Source organism: Zootermopsis nevadensis, unplaced genomic scaffold, assembly GCF_977971745.1.
Source record: "Zootermopsis nevadensis isolate Lab colony 2312 unplaced genomic scaffold, Znev_1.0 Znev_ptg000032l, whole genome shotgun sequence".
NCBI lineage: Eukaryota > Metazoa > Arthropoda > Insecta > Blattodea > Termopsidae > Zootermopsis > Zootermopsis nevadensis.
The window spans coordinates 2,519,199-2,540,245 of NW_028259164.1; the positions used below are offsets into that span (position 1 = coordinate 2,519,199).

The following is a 21,047-nucleotide window of genomic DNA, read 5'->3' on the forward strand; positions in this document are numbered from 1 at the left end:
TGGTGTTTAAAAGGCATGGCTTAAACTGGGACATATGATCTGATAATGAAGTTTCTTATTGGCATTTACATATATAAGCTGTAATTTTGTTTCAGAGTTGTGAACACACCGTAAGCTGACTTACTGTCTTTATTAATGTGCGGAAGATGGAACGTACACGATAGACCCACGGGTGTACACAATCGCCTGGGGTTTGGTGGTGGAACGAATGCAATTATTTCATGTCTAGTCCGTTCTATTGCTGTGCTGGGTGGGTTATAGACAGCTGTCCATCGTGTTTCGGATTCCAAATTTGCGTATTAATTTTTAATGCCTCCGTTAATGGAAATGTCAACGTATGAAGTCCATTTTTCCACCAAACTTTAGACTGAATATTCTTTATTCATAAACGAAGTTCTCAAAGACATGTTTATGACCTGGTAGGTCCCGTGTTCTGTCTTTCTTGTAATCGACAGGCTGTCTGTAAAGCCTACAGTTAAGTAAATGTAAGGTGTTTTTGATTGAATGGTAAAAAGATTATGCCTTTTGAAGTGTTATAATTTAAGTTGTGCTTTTACTCAACCTATGTAGACAGTTATGGCCTGTAAGCACGTCATTGAAACGTGAAGGAAATTGTTTTTTACGTCATAAATAGTATGATTTCCATCAAATGGACAACCCACTATAGCCTTAGCTCTCTTCAACCATTCGAAACTGAAGAGAGAGAGAGAGAAAGAGGAAATTGGTGGGGGAGAAGTGAGAGACACTTCGATATCTGGGGGGGAGAAAGAGCGTCTTATAGCTAGAAGGTCCCCAGGCAATGCCCGCTCGTCCTTCTGTTAAGGATAAAGTAAGAGTGAAGGCGTTAGTGTGATGATTGGCATAAAAGACGGAATTTTGAAATTTTGTATTAGCGAAAGCTGAGACTATTAATTTGGAAGTTTAGGACATAATTTAGAAGTTCCTACTGAGGGGGGGGTAAATTTTGACGGCGTTAAGGGGAGGTAAATTTTGATTAATTTAAATCGGGAGGGCTGAAGCTCGACTAAATAATATTTAAGAATTCAGTCCGTACCGCGAAGAAAACACAACACTTCACCATTACAAATATAAATTGGTTAACGCTGTTTAAGGAAATAGTCGCTGATGTTTTGAGACCCACACCCTGTAAATTTAGCGTTATAAAACATTGCAGCCGAAAGAAACTTCGATCTGTGGTAACTGTGGCTGTTACTTTTGTCATTGTAACCGTGGATGCCATTAACATCCTCCGTGTTACGGCCGACATTGATCGATGACGAAGACTATGATGGATTGCGACCAGGCGTTACATCGGAACAAGAAAACAAGTGGAGATAAGTGACGACGACCAACTTGAAAGACAAACCGACTACGTTGTCCGCCAGTTTCCTTAATTCGCTGGAACAGAAACACTTAATTTGCATTTTAGAGCTAACTTTTCAACCGAACAAAATGTTATGTCATAGTACTTTGTTTGCAATCATAATCACTTAGAGAAGGATAAGAAGAAGACTTGATTTGATAATGGTAGTAATATGTAGTGAAGAGTTAAAATTATGAAATCCCCCCCCCCCCCAGTCATAATTCCAGACTTCTCCCCTTACAACCATTAAAACAATTATTAAAGTAATTTTAATTACGAGGTGCAAGGTTCTTGTTCAGTTTGAAAATAATTCTTATGCGTGCGTAGTGTAATTGAAACGGAGAGTTATTTCGGACACACGATTCGAATCTTTACTCTACTCATTATTATGTCCGTTTATCTCGTGTGTCAGTGATGCATGGTCCGACAGGAAGACCTCTGTAATCAATCCGCGCGACCTCCCACCTCATCCGAACAGCAGATCGATACAATATAACATCAATAAACGGCTTGAAGCGTCCGTCCGCCCAGAGTATTATCTGCTGTTTGGTTGGATTACAATACGACACGCGCCTACCTGCTATGTGTGCCTCGGACAAAGCGGTGTGTGGCTGTTTGTACAGTGCGTGGCGATCAGACATGTTCGTCGCCTCAGAGAAGGGTTGGAGGGGGGATTTACGGGCTCTTGTGATCACCGTAATGAACAAAGATGTCTGTATTTTGAGATGTTCTTCCGTGTTATTATTATTATTATTTAGTGTTCTGTCTGACGACAGGTCCATATGAACAGGATCCTTCCATCCTTTTCTCGGACTGGGACCTGTTCATATACGTTCTTGGCAGATGATCCAGAAGTGGTTTGCCATTGCCTTCTTCTGTGTGTGAATGGAGTAATTGTTGGGATGCCACGGAGGAAAACTCCGCGTTGCCTAGACCACGGCCTTGCCCAACACAAGTTATAAATTCGGGCACCGCCGGCAATCGAACCCGAGACCCCCAGGATTTCAAGGCCAGCGTTCTAACCGCTAGACCACCTCATCTTATTATTATTTAGTGTTCTGTCTGACGACAGGTCCATATGAACAGGATCCTTCCATCCTTTTCTCGGACTGGGACCTGTTCATATACGTTCTTGGCAGATGATCCAGAAGTGGTTTGCCATTGCCTTCTTCTGTGTGTGAATGGAGTAATTGTTGGGATGCCACGGAGGAAAACTCCGTGTTGCCTAGACCACGGCCTTGCCCAACACAAGTTATAAATTCGGGCACCGCCGGCAATCGAACCCGAGACCCCCAGGATTACAAGGCCAGCGTTCTAACCGCTAGACCACCGTGGCTCGCTTCTTCCGTGTATAGTCTGGTAATTGATGATTGACTTTTCAGACGAGATTAATGTCTTTATCACAATGTTGGCAAGGTTCTAACAGACTACGCTGCCCAATATTATTAATTTTCGTCGCCTTGAAAACCTGAATTCTCACGCTTATGAACCATTGGGTTTTTACGGAAGGTTGGGAACTTATGTACCAGCGCAGGGGGTTTAAGGTCTGTGATTTATGATGATGGAGTGTGGAAGTAAGTAATCACTGCAACCCCCACTGGTTGTCGGTTGAATTTAATTCAAGAACAATAAACAACCCCAAAACAGCTCCAGCCGTTTAAATGAAATTACATACTCCCCGTGCTGGGAGGACATTTTGAAACATTTTTAATGAAAGACATTGCGTTTGTAATATTGTTTTATTATGTGTAGTAATTTTTGATAAAGTCGTTGAGCTGGTGGCGCTCGAATTGTCCGTTTTAACTTACTTCGTCTGATATGACGGATTCATTAATTCAGCAAGGGTCAGCGTATACATTTTTTTTTATTTTATTTACATTTAATCTGTTAGGGAAATTACATTCATGACTGTGTTATGACATACAGATTAGGGGCCACTGTCTAGACCAGGGGTGGACAATTTTTCTAATACGTTGGAAGTTACTGTCACGATCATAAATTGACAGAATGTCTCGCGGTATAATACATAAATAGCGATTATTTCCTTAAACAGCGTTAACAAGTCGATCTTCGTAATGGTGAAGTGTAGTGTTTTCTTCGCGGTTCGGACTGAATTCTTACGTAATATTTATACGAGCTTCGGCTTCAAAGGGTTAACCAGTCGATCTTCGTAATGGTGAAGTGTGGTGTTCTCTTCGCGGTACGGACTGGATTATTAATATAATATTTAGACGAGCTTCGGGCTCCGTGGAGACGCGGTGAAGTGCCAAACACTGTAGCGTCTATCTGAGCGGTCTGCCTGCCTGCAGCCGATAACTTATCAGTTGATGTCTTCCTCATTTCAGTGCGGTATTATGTTATGATTTACTTCGGTTTGTAGCGAGCTATTGATTGGACAGTGCGTAAACATCTAATGCCTCATTTACGCATGTCATATCTTTCAACCACCTCGATTTACTCGTCACAGAACATCCCTCGTAATTAAACGTTTTCGAGGGGTTGTGGCAATATTTCCGGTGCAAATTGTGTCAGTCATTTTTTATTCCATATCTCGTACATCTAATATAGAAACAGGAAAAAAAAGAATTATTCGCTTTAACATGACAGGATGTTTATAAATGTAAAGTTTATTTATTTGTACTTTACATTGCATGGAACTTTCAGTAGCTGAGATTATAGTCTGTAGTAGTCTAGTGGTTAGAACGCTAGCCTTGTAATCCTGGGGTCCCGGGTTCAATTCCGGTGGTGCTCAGATTTATAACTTGTGTTGGGCAAGACCGTGGTCTAGGTATCACGGAGTTTTCCTCCGGGGGCTCCCCGGTTTCTCCGTGGCATCCCAACAATTACTCCATTCACACACACAGAAGAAGGCAATGGCAAACCACTTCTGGATCATCTGCCAAGAACGTATATGAACAGGTCCCAGTCCGAGAAAAGGATGTAAGGATTCTGTCCATATGGACCTGTCGTCAGACAGAACACTAAATAAATAAATAAATAATAGGTTAGGTTAGGTTAGGTTAGAACGCTGGCCTTGTAATCCTGGGGTCTCGGGTTCGATTCTCGGCGGTGCCCGAATTTATAACTTGTGTTGGGCAAGGCCGTGGTCTAGGCAACACGGAGTTTCCTCCGTGGCATCCCAACAATTACTCCATTCATACACAGAAGAAGGCAATGGCAAACCACTTCTGGATCATCTGCCAAGAACGTATATGAACAGGTCCCAGTCCGAGAAAAGGATGGAAGGATTCTGTTCATATGGACCTGTCGTCAGACAGAACACTAATAATAATAATAGTAGCTAATGATATCATGAACAGTGAATAATGAATTGGAAGGGATGTGGAAGGAAGCGATTGAGAATTAATATTGGCCACTGGCTTAGAATTAATCTAGGGACTGAGGAAAATTGCAAAAAATGTATCTGTGTCAGTCGAATTTAGGCAGGCCAAAATTTGAATCCTCGTAACCTGGTCTCATCTTCTCTCTCAGCTGATCTAATTCGCACAGACGCTGCTGACGAATCAGCGTTGTTCCCGATTTCCGTGCTTCGTGAGTAAGCAGGTAGTTGAGTGACCGCTTGAAGAACAAGGAAAGTGGGTCTCATTGTATTCTGCCGACTACTCGAGATCCTTACAATAACCAATCAAACCCGGAGTTTTATATCACGTGGTACAGTGATTTGCTCAGGGAAGTTTCTTTCCGAACAGTGTCTTCGCAACGCGTTCCGGTAGCCGTGATCGTCTAGTGGTTAGGACATTGCGTTGTGGCCGCAATAACCCAGGTTCGAATCCTGGTCACGGCACAGAATGCTTCATTTTTTGATGCGTTAATTTATTTTGAAAGAATTTTTGTTAAGTCCTCTACGGCTGTTAAAAATAAAAATCTATTCAGTTTTATCGGCCGTACATGCCTGTTTATTTTAAAAGACTCTGTGAACAATTCAGTTCATCCCACCGTCACTTACATTGCCATAGCGAACGATTATCAGGTATTAGTTTTAAGTGGACAAATAATAAATTGGTAGACTGCTTTAATTAGCTCAGACAAAAGTAGAACCATCAGGTTAATGAACCGGAGATTGTACCCATTGAATCCGGAGAGAGAGAGAAAGAGAGAGAGAGAGGAAATTGGTGGGGGGAGAAATGAGAGACACTTCGATTTCAGGGAGGGGGAGCAGCTTATACTTAGAAGGTCCCCAGGCAATGCCCGCTCGTCCTTCTGATAAGGATAAAGTAAGAGTGAAGGCGTTAGTGTGATGATTGGCATAAAAGACGGAATTTTGAATTTTGTATCAGAGAAAGCTGAGGCTATTGATTTGGAGGTTTAGTACATAATTTAGAAGTTCCTACTGAGGGGGGGGGTAAATTTTGACGGCGTTAAGGGGTGGTAAATTTTGATTAATTTAAATCGGGAGGGCTGCATGAGAAGCTTGCAGTGGCAACTTGGAACTTGGGAACCATCTCAGCATTTGCTTGAAGACAGAGGAAAACCAAGGAAAACCTGTGTCGAGATGGCCGGTCGCAGGACCTTCCGGGTGCGCACTGACTACTAGCCAGCGGTCCGGCGGACAAAAGAGGAATTTGTACGGCCCCTAGGGTTCCCTAACTTGTGCCATGGGCTTTATTGATAAAGTCAGGTACATCTGGTGTAATAATACAACATAATATGATGAATGCAGGTCATCCGTGTTTCCATGGTCTTCTTCAGCTGTTGGCTTCGTGGTCTGGTCCATAGCAGGAGTTCCGCTGGAGCGTCCTCCGATGAACGGCTGGCTAAAAGTACAGTTTCGCCCAAGAAGGACTTTAGTTTGTTTAATTACTTGTAATTAGTAGAGTATATTCAGATCAGCCCCCTAGTAGGGCCGGCGGTCGCGTGTATTTATCATAAATGGGGTCATATTGACCTAATTGCCTAATTTGGGAGTTCTCACTTGCTTGACTTTTAGCGTAAAATTTATTTTCTAGCTTCCTGACATGGTTGCGGAACGTCTCCATGCCAGTTTGCTCATGTAAAATTTCGATTGACGTTACCCTTGGGAGTTTCGTTATAATTCTTAGCACCGAAGCTCGTCTAAATAATATATAAGAATCCAGTCCGTACCGCGAAGAAAACACAGCTATTCACCATTACGTAGATCAACTGGTTAACTCTGTTTAAGGAAATAATCACTGTTTACAGTGAGAACCATACGAAACACATAAATACGATCATTGGAAATAATCCAGAGATAACTGAACGTTGAAGCTGGTGGTTAATATAATTACCACCCAGCCTTAAAAGTTTAACCGGATATATGTTATATCAGTTTTTTAAATTGAACAATATGTTAAAATATGTTGAATGTTTGTGACCACCTATTCAACATTGAATCTTAACTCAATGTTCCAAACGGGGCACTGTCGATGTATAGACTGTGTTGATTTTTATCGTGGTCCTTGCTTTAACAGCGGATAAAACAGTCCACAGTACAAGCGGTGATTGCCAGTAATTGCGTGGATGAGGGTACAGCCACTGCATATGTGTCCCTGCGCCCCCCCTCCCCCATCACAAAACAGAACCCCCTCTGATGTCATCCCGTTTGATGATTCAGCCGTCACGAACGATGCTTCTTGGAGAAAGAGTGGCGTATGTCCCAGGCATTAATAGGTACGAATTAACTGTACTGATCAATCTAGGAGGATGATTGGAAACTTAGATGCAGGGTTGGGACAAAAGTAATGTCCATTCGTCTGCAATTTCTTGTTAATTGTGTTTAAACAGCAGACCTGACATATTTTTTTATTTATTTAGTGTTCTGTCTGACGACAGGTCCATATGAACAGGATCCTTCCATCCTTTTCTCGGACTGGGACCTGTTCATATACGTTCTTGGCAGATGATCCAGAAGTGGTTTGCCATTGCCTTCTTCTGTGTGTGAATGGAGTAATTGTTGGGATGCCACGGAGAAACCGGGGAAGCCCCCGGAGGAAAACTCCATGTTGCCTAGACCACGGCCTTGCCCAACACAAGTTATAAATTAGGGCACCGCCAGGAATTTAACCCGAGACCCCACGATTACATACGATGAAATAAATAGTAACATGTAAACGTGGGTGGATTTTACTGACGGAAAAGACTCGATTAATTTCTGTGCTGTGTTTATTTAACGCTCTGTTAATTAATATCTGTGTATTGTATTTAAATATAGACTTCGAAGGATCTTTCCACTACTTTCATACATAGACTGGTCTTTTTGAGACACACAAATTAAAGTAATCCGCAAAGGACTGAGTTTAGAAGTCTGGATCATGCGAATGAGATTATTTAATCCACCGCTCGAACGAGAACTTATATGCGCCCACCAGACCATGCGTGTGACCCGTGGGCTGTCTCTCATAAGACAGCAGAGGATTGAAATGTGCCCAGTGAACCTTACGAATGAATATCTGTCTACCGCTTTGATAGGTCGTCCGTCAGCCTTGTGCCGCTGTTGGATTGTGGGTATTACCAGTGTAGTGTTTGAAACAAGCAATCGTGCAGTACCGTTGCCACCGTGATGCATGACGGGAGTGCTGGACATTAGATCGATATTGCTCATTAAGGCAATTAACAGCCAGGACCAGAGGACTGAGGTGGGGTGGGGGGGGGATTGCGCCAATCAAGTGTAACAAAACAAAGATGCGTTGTTATGGCCTGTGAAGGTTGTCAGTACGCCTGATGGCGACAGGCAGTCACTGCCGGAACTAGCCGGGTACACAGCTTACAGTTCGACCAATGAAGATTTAGTTTGAACGATTACTTACCAGATATTTTCGTTCAAAGGTAATTTTCAATGATAAATAGTCGATGTGTTATCGAAATGGATATACGTGCTTTTGAACGTGTCACCACGTGACTGGATTTAGACGCTTGGTGGAAAATGCTTAAATCGTGGAATGCGACACGGCGACAGAAGATCAGGATGTATCTGTGGGGAAAAGAGTGAGAAATATGAAGTTGGTACTCCTGTGCAGGTTTATACTACCCCTGTAGTCTAACTGCAACGCGCAATAAGCACTTTATTAGCAAATGATAATTTAAAGTTCTTAAGCCACGGTGATCTAGCGGTTAGAACGCTGGCCTTGTAATCCTGGGGGTCTCGGGTTCGATTCCCGGCGGTGCCCGAATTTATAACTTGTGTTGGGCAAGGCCGTGGTCTAGGCAACACGGAGTTTTCCTCCGTGGCATCCCAACAATTACTCCATTCACACACAGAAGAAGGCAATGGCAAACCACTTCTGGATCATCTGCCAAGAACGTATATGAACAGGTCCCAGTCCGAGAAAAGGATGGAAGGATCCTGTTCATATGGACCTGTCGTCAGACAGAACACTAAATAATAATAATTAAAAAGATAATTTAAGAATTTTTCAAGACCGGAATATATTCGCAACTCGAAATAAATATTCACGAGAATGACTTTTTGGGTTTTATGCATTAAACCGATGAAATACTTGAACTGTCACTTTGTTTCTTAGCAATTAGATCGGCCACGACGACAGGGGAGACAGAAGAATTTTAGAACAGCAAAGAATTAAGTTGTCTGTGGGGCTTCGAGCGACCGAAGCCCCTCGTGAATCATCCTACAATCATAGCCAATTTATTTATTCCTGGTGATTACTGCATTTCTAGTCGTTGACGGCCCTCATTTCGGTTTCTTTGTGTTTTTAAAGAAGGGCCGGCAGTATCGGGAAACAGATGCATCTCGTTGCATCTTAACCCCCCTCTCGGCAAAACTTGGCACCGAAATGCTTGTAACCTGTTGACCTTTAAAGACGCAATTCTGCGTTTCAGCGCCCGAGACGTGGCGATAGGCGAAATGCCAAAGTGTTTTTTTTTCTTCATATTTTTAAATCTCCTCAAAGAACGAAATTTGAAAAAAAAAAATGTTTTCATATGATTTTACACCACGTATGAAATGTTTAAAATTTAAATTTTTTGTAATTTTTTTTTGAGAGTGTGACATTTCAACTTCAGAAACGGTCTGCTAGAATAAAAACTTAGGATATTATTCTTTTGTTTCTTTTATTTTTGTCTTTGTGAGTGTGGACCGCGGCAGGCGACAAGGTCAGAAAGTGCCCTCAAGAGTTAGCCTACCCGCAGAACAATAAAGTTCGCTTAAACGAAAAAAAGTCCTTACGCACATTACAGGTAATTAAAATGTGAAACTTAATGGTGCTTCAAAGTTGACACTGCTTTATGCCTGTGGGCTTTGTTGTAGGGTTTAAAGGGCCCGTAATGAACTGTAAGAAAACTATTCGATTTCCTTATCTTCCAACTTGAAGGGTGGACTAGAAAAATGGGACGTTTGCCTACGCCAAGCAAAGTTGTCTAACGAAGCGCTAGTTCCAGTGGCCTACACAGGCCAGAGTTATAAATACACGCTTAATTAACTTTACCATTAACACTTTAGTCTGTATTTTAATGTCTTATTTAGCATCGTAATTAAAAAGTTACGAAGCTCAAGTATCTTTATCCAAGTTATATCCTTTTCTGTCTTTTATTTTTCTTTGGTGTAATTCTTTTTCTAACTTTTTGTTTGCTTTTATTCTCTCCCTTTCGATTATCTCTTCATTTCTCTATGACCTTTCTCAATTATTTGTGTGTTCTTTCTGAGAATGAATTATTATCGTTCATATTTCTTGTTTACCTTCAGAGATTTTTCCTTCTTCTTCTCAGTAACTCCTTTCTTGGAACTGTCAAAGTAGGTTCACGATGAACTTAACGTAAATTTTTCATAGTGAAATTTGATCCTCTGGTTTCTATGGTCTTCGTATTTTTGTTACACTAGAGCAGAGCGCTCCTTTCGGAGCTCCTCTGGGGGTTGGTTGCGTTTGAAAATCTTGAGTAAGAAATTAAACCAACCCTCCCTGAATGGGGGGTTAAAACACTTGACCAACCCCCCCTTTGGGGGTGGGTCAAGTTTTTAAAACGCAACCAACCCGCCCGAAAGGGGGTTGGTTGCGTTTTAAAATCTTGAGTAAGAAATTAAACCAACCCTCCCTGAATGGGGGGTTAAAACACTTGACTAACTCCCCTTCGGGGAGGGGGTTGGTGAAGTTTTTAAAACGCAACCAACCCCCCTTCGGGCGGGTTGGTTGCGTTTTAAAATCTTGAGTAAGAAATTAAACCAACCCCCTCCCTGAATGGGGGGTTAAAACACTTGACTAACTCCCCTTCGGGGGGGTTGGTGAAGTTTTTAAAACGCAACCAACCCGCCCGAAAGGGGGTTGGTTGCGTTTTAAAATCTTGAGTAAGAAATTAAACCAACCCTCCCTGAATGGGGGGTTAAAACACTTGACTAACTCCCCTTCGGGGAGGGGGTTGGTGAAGTTTTTAAAACGCAACCAACCCCCTTCGGGCGGGTTGGTTGCGTTTTAAAATCTTGAGTAAGAAACTAAATCAACCACCCCCGAATGGGGGGTTAAAACACTTGTTAGTGTCTTACTCAAGTCATTTGTTTACTCGGTATTGTTGTGTTGGTACAACAATGCCGAGTAAACAAATATAACATAACATTGTTTGATGACGTCATTTTTTGACGACAACGGGGAATCAGAAATTAATTACCTCGATTCCCATTGTTGCAACTGTGTTTTTCAACAATCACCTGATGACGTGGCTTATCTACTTTCGAGGAAAAACGCGACAGATACACGGACATGCATGGGCGGATCCACAAGGTAAACAAAGTACACATTTTTTGCGCGTATTTGATTGTCTGTGACATCCAAGACAAAGACGAATCCATTTCCCTTCCACAGACGCTCGTCGTAATCCATTGTTGTCCGGTGATAACCATCATATCGGAATTTTGTGTTTCGTAAACTTCCACGAACCTTTACCTTTGGTCTTGTTTTCCGTCTCTCTGACTCTCTGTCTCTGACTCTCCTTCAACCGTCATTCGTCACCTCTCTCCCTCTCATCGTCGTCGTCATCATCATGAGAGCTCCAGCGAGGCTCCATTCTGCGCTGAGTTATGAATTATGAATGTGTTCTTGGCGTGCGGCAAAGTACTTCGGTTCAGTTTAGTTGAGCTTAAAGTGGCGGAGGACGAAGACTGTAGCTCGTTAGCACAGCGGTAGCTGCTCTGTGATAAATGAGTCCACGCCCCTCACCCCCCCCCCCCCCCCGCTAATGTGTCGACTTAAGAGAATATTAGATCTCGAGCGAGCGGTGTCAAATGCCCGGGATTTTTGCTAAAGTGTGTGATGGTGTTTTGTTTTGGATCGCGACACTTGTTGATTGATTTTATTACTGTAAGCTTCATGAAAACTGGCCAGAGGTCACTGAAGGCGTTAACGCTGACCTCTTGTGCTGTAAATGAGTCCCTTTTCCTACCGGACCCTTATATCTTTACAGTTCTGGGTTAAAATTTGGTTTGTGTTTATTGTGTTCTCTACGGCAGTTTTTCTGGTACTGAGAACCCTCTGCTCAAAATTATATCATACGCTTTAATCAAATAGGATATACACAATAACTGAAAGAAAGAAGGTGTACGAGGTGCGATCGGAAAGTTTCAAGACTGCGCGTATAAAAACCCGTACACTTATCTCAGGTATTAAATTCATCTGACAAAGAAAGATTTCCAGGGATGCTTCCAGGCTTGGCAGCGGCGCTGGGATCGTTGTGTTCACTCCCAGGGGAGCTACTTCGAGGATGATTGATGAATTTAATACCTGAGATAAGTGTACGGGTTTTTATAGGGGCAGTCTGGAAACTTTCCGATCGCACCTCGTAATTTCTTCGTCATGTTTCTTACTCCAGTGAAAAATAAATAAATAAATAAAACAAAATAAATAAATAAAAAATAAAAACGTACAACTTACCGCCGGTAACTTGCTGGAATTCTTCGAACACACTTAAGTTCTGCATAAAATTCATAACCAAATAAAAAAGGGAGCTTAAGTCAGCTGTATGTTGTCGCACCCTGTCTTTGCGGAATCTAGGTTTTCCCTCTTATTCTAGGTGTTTGATTAAGGTAATAATGTTCTTTGTTACTGTTCCAGTGTCAAGACAAAATGTTAGAAATATCTGCTGTAGATTCTGGAGTGTACTGATTCTATTTCTTCAAGGAGTATATAACCTGCTCGGCTTATATTTTATTTATTTTCTTTATTAGGTTGTTGCACATGTTTGGTACAGAAATTTATGTGCGTTTTATTGGTTTGCTTGTTAGGGCAATTTATTTTTTATCGATGGATGTTTTTATTTCTATCTTCATTATTGTTACCATCGTAATCATTATGTTTATTATAGACCTGAATATTTTTTGTAAAAATAAATATGACGTTCTAAAGCCATAATACAAATATAATTACAACCAGATGAAATACCTGTTCATGGACACATTTTATCTGCGTAAATATATATACATTTTTTTAAGGCAAAATATTTTTTTATTCTGTTTTGTTTAGCATATATATAATTGCTTTATTAGTTGATATTTTATTTAATTAATTTACTATCGACACACTATACTGTTAATGCGCAATCATGTTTTATTCGTTCTAAAACTGTCTTGTTTTTTTTAAACCGTGTCTGAGTATGAAACTAGTAGGGTTATATTAATACACAGACCACAATCTATTGAGTGCGTAAGCAGATAGGTAAATTGCCTAATAATTCGCATTGAAATTAAACCCTTTGAACTCTAATGACTGTTTTGTTAATCATAAACACTTACAAAAAACTGCAGTGTTTTTAATAGCGGCAAAATGATCAGTGGAAAAATATATTTACAGCACGATATTAGACATGACATTCGTTAATACAGGAGTTGACATAAAATTTGGGGTTAAAATATAAACTCTACAAATTTTACAAGCCGGTAACTAATCTGTGGTTAATATCTTATGCTGAGTTTTAAAATTATAAAACTTTCTAAAACGTGGCTAGACTTGATATGGAACTTACTGTAAAAACGTGTCATATATTTTGAAGTGTTCGTCATAGAAATAAATTTTTTCGATTGAAAACGTCAGTTTGTGTGAATACATCAGTAACAAATAACATTATGTATGAAATCTGAAAAATTCCGTTCTTTATAAACTTATATTACACCGCGACAGCCTGAATTTCATTTAAAGCTTTTATATCTGGCCTCAAATATGTCCTATTTAAAGTTGCTGGAATCGATTTAGTGACATAATGTAGCTTCTGTCACATACGATTGGTAACTGACTCCCCACAGTGAAATTAGTGAAGTAATTTTTATCGACAAATTTATTCAGGGACTGGTTCTCATTAAATTCATTGAAAAAAAGTGTAATCGATGCAAAGGAATACAAGAATATAGTTCCTAACGTATTCCAGGTGTCATTTAAATGGATCGTTATCCTTTCATTTGCTATTCAAAAATTAATTAATCCGGTCAGTAACGTCGTTGTAGGAATAATTTATCCCTTCTTTGTAAATTGAAGCTAATCAATGAAGAAACCTACTTAAGTCACAGGAGAAAAAAAACTCATTTTTTTAAATTAATAGAGAAGCTTTACAGAGGATGTTCGTCACCTTGTCAAAGATATTTCCTGGTGTAAACTTGTCTTACTCGAACCTTCTTTATCAGGATACGTAGGGTTGGTAGGCTTCGCTGACAAACCAACTGCTTTCATTTCTCTTCGAATTTTGTTTCAATTCCAGTCCTTGTTTATCATTCCTTATTTAGGGTATTTTTATTATAATAATAAGTAAAGTAAAGTTTGTCCCGCTACACGCCATGTAGGCGCTTGGGGGGAGTGGAGGTATAGCTCCTCTCTTCCTTGACCTCGGCACTAGATGGGGGTGAGTGGTCAGCATCACGCCCCGGCCGGCTTTACCCCCGGGAAAGGACCCCGGTACCCATTGTAGAGGAGGCTGGGTGGGCCCCAGAGCCGGTCTGGACGCAGAGGCTAGAGGAAAAATCCTCTGCCCCCGTCGGGGATCGAACCCCGGTCGTCCAGCCCGTAGCTAGTCACTATACTGACTGAGCTATCCCGGCTCATTTTATTATAATAATAGCAATATTAATTTGTGACAAGGCACAGATGTTGTTAACTTTGAGGAGTTTTAGGGAGTTAACACTTCCACTCTGTGGAAACTTGCCAGAGGTCGCACTGAGTGGGAGACAGAATTTGCATCGCCCCATGGGAATGAGTATCAAGGCATGTGACGCTTGTTAGTACATTAACGTCTAGCGGTCCCCCGAGGACAGGGGGGGGGGGAGGCAGGAGGGTCTTGGCCTCTTTCCTATACAGCACTTAACACTCGCTTTTCAGTGTTTACTACTGCAGTAGAATAGAAATGGAGTTCCAGAAATTTAGGCACTGGCAAAGAATATTCTATAGTCTTATCTATCAGCCATTAGCCTCTGACTTAAAACTGAAGATTGCAGTTTTCTGGGTTGTTGCGCCGTGTAGACTGGTAGAAGTTTACGAAGTTTCCTGACTTTTGAGATGTGATTACTGCCTCCGATATCGTCCTCATAATGGAGGCAGCAAGCACCTCTGAAACGTGGGCAAATTTCTAACAGATTAAACACGCAGTATCTCAGGAGAGTTGTATTATCTCACAACTTAAAATGTGTTTGTTGCAATTACCTATTGTGCGTGAGAACAAAGTAACCGTGAACTTAAACGGTACTTTAAAACACAAAAATATTTTTGAATGAAATCAATGGCTTGGTGTTTTCCGTTTGAGTAATACATATAAAAAGTCAATAACGTTAGCCTTACGGTTTTGGTGATTAGTCTTAGTTGCATAGAATTGGTTTTCAGCGTTTCGGAGGCTGTCTCTGCCTCCATCATCAGGAACTGTCTGAGGCACAGTCTGGAGTGTGCAGAGATGTCGACAGTGTTCCTGCGAGGGGAGGTGTGGGAGGAGGAGGAGGGTGATATGTCGATCACGATGCTGCATTATTGCATTTGCCGTGCAGACGCTCTGTGGTTTGTATTGGATGCTTTGCGACACAATTAGGACAAGAGCTGATCCCAGCGGCGAACCCCCAGTCCATAGACGGTCTTCAAAGTGTGTACAGATTGAAATTTCCAGAGATCCATTTATACATTACACCTTTACTCTCAGAAGCTCTGTCTGTCTCACCTGCTTCAATAATCATCCCCCTTTATTTTGTATTTATGTGTCTCGTATGATTCTCAGGTTAAACAGCGATTATTTCCTTAAACAGCGTTAACCAGTTGATCTTTGTAATGGTGAAGTGTAGTGTTTTCTTCGCGGTACGGACTGAGTTCTTACGTAATATTTATACGAGCTTCGGCTTCAAAGGGTTAACCAGTCGATCTTTGTAATGGTGAAGTGTGGTGTTTTCTTTGCGGTACGGACTGAATTCTTAATTACTGTTTGGACGAGTTTCGTGCTCCACATACTTAATTAATACATAATTTTTGCATAAAAGTAGATTCATATAGAGGAAGTTTATCTATAACTAACTTCATGGAGCATAGTTCTACTTCAAAAGCTCCTAGTCGATCAGCAAATCTAAAAATTTCTATCCTTTCGTACATCCAGAATGTGCATTACCGTGTTCATTACGCAGAATAAAAATTAACATCTAACAGACTCGAATTTTGCTGGAATTTATGAGTGTAATGCAAAACCGCCTTGTCTGTTAAACAGCATTTTGTGGGCGATAAAATATTTTTTGTGAACAGAATGTATTTAATTAAAAAGAACTCCTCCCTCCTGAAAGACGGAGAACGAAAACTGAGCGAATGTTTTTGTTTAATGTTCGTTGTTTATTTTGGATTAATATTTCCAACAAGTAAGGGGAAATTGTTTGATTCAGTTGTAACTCACCTATCTTTATGGCATGTCATAACCATTAAAATGTCTGAAAATTCTGTTGCATAAAGTGACTCTATTTTTTTGCATTTTCCGCGTAGGTTTATAGCATTCGAATGTCAACGATAATATTCATACACAATTTATATGTGGGTAATGAAGGTTGAAATGCTTTAAATATTAATTTCGATTTTATGTACTGCATTGTTTGATTTTAATAATTCATTTGGACTGTAACCCCAGTGTAATATTGAGCCTCAGAATTCGATTGACATGAATTTTATACGAGAACCAAAGCAGGATGTTGGCATCACAAACAAACGCTACAAAGGCCCATGTAAACTTTAATAAGTAATTGTGAGTATCGACGGAGTTGGAACGTGACAAAACATCATGAATTTTCTGTCATGTTATTTAACCCATTGAATCCGAATCTGATCCAAAAAATATTTACAAATTGAGTCCGTACCGCAAAGAAAACTCAACACCTCACCATTACTAAGATCAACTGGTTAATCTTTTAATCCGAAGTTCGTATAAATATTACGTAAGAACTCAGTCCGAACCGCGAAGAAAACACTACACTTCACCATTACGAAGATCGACTTGTTAACGCTGTTTAAGGAAATAATCGCTGTTTACAGAGAGAATCATACAAAACCCATAAATAAAAAATGCAGGGTTACTGATTGTTAAAGCAAGCTTTAAAGTTCTGTTGTGTAACGGAGTGCAGTCATCTGATTTATGACTTTTTTTTATCAGAAACGTGTTTCACTTGTTCGTTTATTTGCTTTGTTTTTTTTTGTTCTATTTTATTTCTTGAAAAGTGTTTCATATATTTAATATTTCATACATCCGAACTGGAAATGGCCTCGCTTGAGACACGTAAGTAAAAAATCCAAATTTCAGGTCTTTAAATTCGCCTTAATCCTTGTAGACGCTTTCATAGTGCAACGTATGAAGACTTTGGTTGGTATAAGCTTAAAACACACGTCTTGCTAAACCCACTTTAACGTCAAGTCTCGAGTTTCGCAGTTCAGGCAGAGTCGAGCGAACTCAATCGACACAATTTCTTTTGCACCAGAAATCTCGAGGTCTCCTCTCTAGTCGATACTTATTATCCAAGGAGGGAGGGAGGGAGGACGACTCACCTCGGTTCCTTGCCGCCCTGACGCCCGCGACCTTCTTCCAGAGAACGCGTCTCATGTCGGAGGCTTTCCTTAATTATCTCCCGGCTTGAGACGGGATGGGACAACAGCGAGGTACAACCACCCTCCAAAACAAACGGGACACCTTGTCTTCTTTACTTATAATTCAATGGGACACATCTTCTCGTGTATTCTGTTAATGTCGATTTACTCGGTGAAAACTTAAGTACGTGCGATCAAATCACCAGAATTGAGGTTGTCGAGGGAGTGAGGATAATTTTTTTTCCCCTGGGTTAAGACGCCGTGCAGAATTGTAGGTTGACACCAAAATTTCGTGGTTGGTGACGAAAACTTTCCATTAAACGTCGGTAAAACAGGCCGCTTTCATACGATGCCAGTGTCCATAAGGAACTTTAATATTATCAGTGAATAGCCGTGGAACCTTAAACCCAGATTACTGCGTGGTTTATAATTTCCAAGTAACTTCTTTACACATCATACTTAAGCTGTCAGTAAATAAATTTACATTCTTCTATAAAACCCGTAGTTAATTTACCGTGATAAAAAAAAATTGACACCAAATCGTATCCTGAATCACAAGAGTCCTGTCTGTACCATCACACACTGTTTACTTAACGTACGTTTTAATATTATCTTTTTATCTAGACCCCAAGTATCGGAGTTGTAGTTTTTCCTTCAGATTATCTCATGCGTACTACATGCTTCGCCATCTCATCCTTCGTTCATTTAACGACCCTAATAATTTTTGGTGAAGGTTGCAAATTACGCAATTCTGTCTGCCCTCCTTTTACTTCCTGTCTCAGATCCAAGTTGTGAGAAATGTTGGAACAATTACAGTGAAGATGAGAAAACAGAATTTAAGTGTCTCTTGTTCACTGTAACGAAGTAAAATCAAGGAAGGGCTCCATTTGTCATGTTTCGCATTTGCCCTCCCGAACTCTGAGTCTTCTGACCTGCTGGCGTTTATTACGCGGGTTAATGTAGCTCCAGCGTCGTTTCTGTGAAATAAATTGTGAGTAAAGTTGGAGTAGTAAGAGATATAAAGACGGCCATGACAAAATCTGCAGAATTTTAACAACGAACCTTTTCGATTACGAAAATGGACTCCAAACCATCATAACGATTTCTAAGAAGAAAATCCCACGTCCTTTCTGCTTCAACAGTTAATTCTTCACTTTGTATGTTTTTTTATTATCCTTAATGTAAACAGGGATACTTTCGTTAAGTAATATTAGCCGGTTGTGTTTTGTTGTCAGTTTGTCTTGTGTTTGTTTCTCTCATCCCCTCTTCGTAACAAACTACTTTGGTTCAGGCTGTCATCCTTCCATCATTTTTAGTTTCCGTGCGAGAAGAAAAGCTGTCAGCGGGACTCGAACTCAGGACACTACGGAGTTATGGACATCCTGTAATGTATTTCTTGTCTCAAGGAATAAGTATACCAAATTTGGTGCAAATCGGTGTGTGGTTCCCCGAGCTGTAAGCGAACAAACCCACACTTGTAACTTTTTATCTGAAATCGTTTCGGCCATCCGCAGCTTCAAAGGATTGACGTCAATGATTGTCTGATGTTTTACGTGATAGTAGAATTATTTCATGAGTTGTGTGTTTTGTATAGCACAGATCAAATTTATCTTTGGCTTTAAATGGTCCGCGTAGACCGACGGTATACGGGAATGCAGGTTGTCAGTGGTTTAGAGATAAGAAGGCTACTGGATCTTATGTTGCATAACTTCACTGAGTGTTCTCAGAATTAATAAGCTTGCCTGTAGCCGGTTAGACCTTGCTACCAGGAGTAATTGTCTTCAGCAACAATTATAATAACAATAACTTTGGTTTATAACAAGAAGGGACTTGGAGAGGCACAGCGCTTCGCAGACTGCTCTGACGTCAAGATTAATTAGCGCAAGTTTTAGTGCGAGGAGACGTCTGTCTGTCTGTCAGCTGGAACTAGTTTCCGTTATTACATTGGTACATCATTCTCACTTGCCTACTCCATCTCTGATTCTCTTGTAACCCACTCCCGCCCCCCCCCTCCAAATCGTGTCCCCTCGTCTGTAAACCTAACCAACTCGAAAACTGTGACTTATAACGAAAACACAATGCAGTACAACCGAACTCGTGGAAAGTTCCTACAAGGAGCAGAGGTCTATTTCTGAAGCCGACATTTTGAAGAAGAAATTATTCCCTGAGCCGGATAAAGTCTTGTTGTGTGCCGTCTGGTCTGGCAAATTTTAACCGACGTTTCAGAGGTCCGGTCGCCCTGATGATGGAAGCAGGAAACACCACTGAAACGAAGATCATTATCAGACTACACGGCGCAACGTCCCAGAAGGACATATTTGTCGCGTGATGATCTGAAACCTAAGCCTGATCAGGCCAATCCCTTTGCAATTCTTTTTAATATTGTAATACTTCCCTCTGTGCTGTGTGCTTTCGTAGGTTTTCCGATTAAACTTTGTACGGACACGTGCTACACGCTCCTCCCATCAAAATGTTCGGTGATGAGTAATATTTGTGAAGCTCCCCATCGAAAATAGTCCCAAGGCAAGTGGCGATTTGGTTCCTACAGTTCGCTGAGCAACGAAGGCCGAATTCCTCTTTTGTGTTTCGGAGGTGCCATTTTCAGGTCTCGGCCTGGAAACTTCGTATAACTGTGTATCTTCTCTCACGCGCGTGTCTGTCTCTGAATGGCCAATACAATCGACAATTTTGATTTTGGCACCGTTTGTTATACTCCGCTTATGAAACGCATAAGCATGCCAAATTTGGTGCAAATTAGTTTGCCCGTTTTCGAGCTATGTACGAACATACATACCACACCTCTTATCCTTATCATTATCTATGTCATTATCATTATCCTCATTTGTAATATCATCCGGTGAGCGATTATCTGAACTCGAGAACCGAGTTCGGAACATTTTGAGTCTATGCAGATTAATTTTATTTCTGACTCCCCTGCTCTGCTCTCCCTCTCTCTCTCCCTATAAAAGCTGCTGTGTCAAGGCAACGAGAGACGCTCAACATGGGATTCTCGGTTGATGCAGTTTGGATTTCTCTTCGCCGAGATCGGGGCACCGAGAAGCAGGAATCAAAACGAACAAGCAGTAGACTGAAGCTTAATTAGTTACCCCCTCTCAGCTTCCTACGCCGCCCCCTCCCTTTCTCCTCTCATGCCACTTCATATCTAGTCCCTACTTCTGCGAAAAAGAATACAATTGTGCCAAAGATGTGATTGTTTCACTAAAACGTAACGTCATTAATCAGCAGACGTGGGTGTGACGCTCTCCGTGTTTCAATCCAAGATGGATAATTATTTTGACTCTCGTGTCGTGTCATCGGGTCGCAGGGCATAAACAGAGAGCAAGGAATGGATCTTTTTCAAGTTGTAGCAAAGTTCAGACATTTTGGAACGATTGTAACAGATCAGAAATATGTTACATCATTATTATTATTATTATTATTATTCCATCTGTTCACCACTTTATGGGGTATTTACTTCCATGTACCCGAGACACGGTGGTCTAGCGGTTAGAACGCTGGCCTTGTAATCCTGGGGTCTCGGGTTCGATTCCCGGCGGTGCCCGAATTTATAACTTGTGTTGGGCAAGGCCGTGGTCTAGGCATCACGGAGTTTTCCTCCGTGGCATCCCAACAATTACTCCATTCACACACAGAAGAAGGCAATGGCAAACCACTTCTGGATCATCTGCCAAGAA

General features: G+C 41.0%; 1 non-coding gene across 1 annotated transcript; it reads left to right on the top strand.

The window, feature by feature from the left end:
• Positions 1–5,096: 5,096 nt before the first annotated feature.
• On the top strand, positions 5,097–5,168 carry TRNAH-GUG (transfer RNA histidin (anticodon GUG)). Its single transcript has one exon. It is a non-coding gene; the product is annotated as a tRNA-His (tRNA).
• Positions 5,169–21,047: the final 15,879 nt, after the last annotated feature.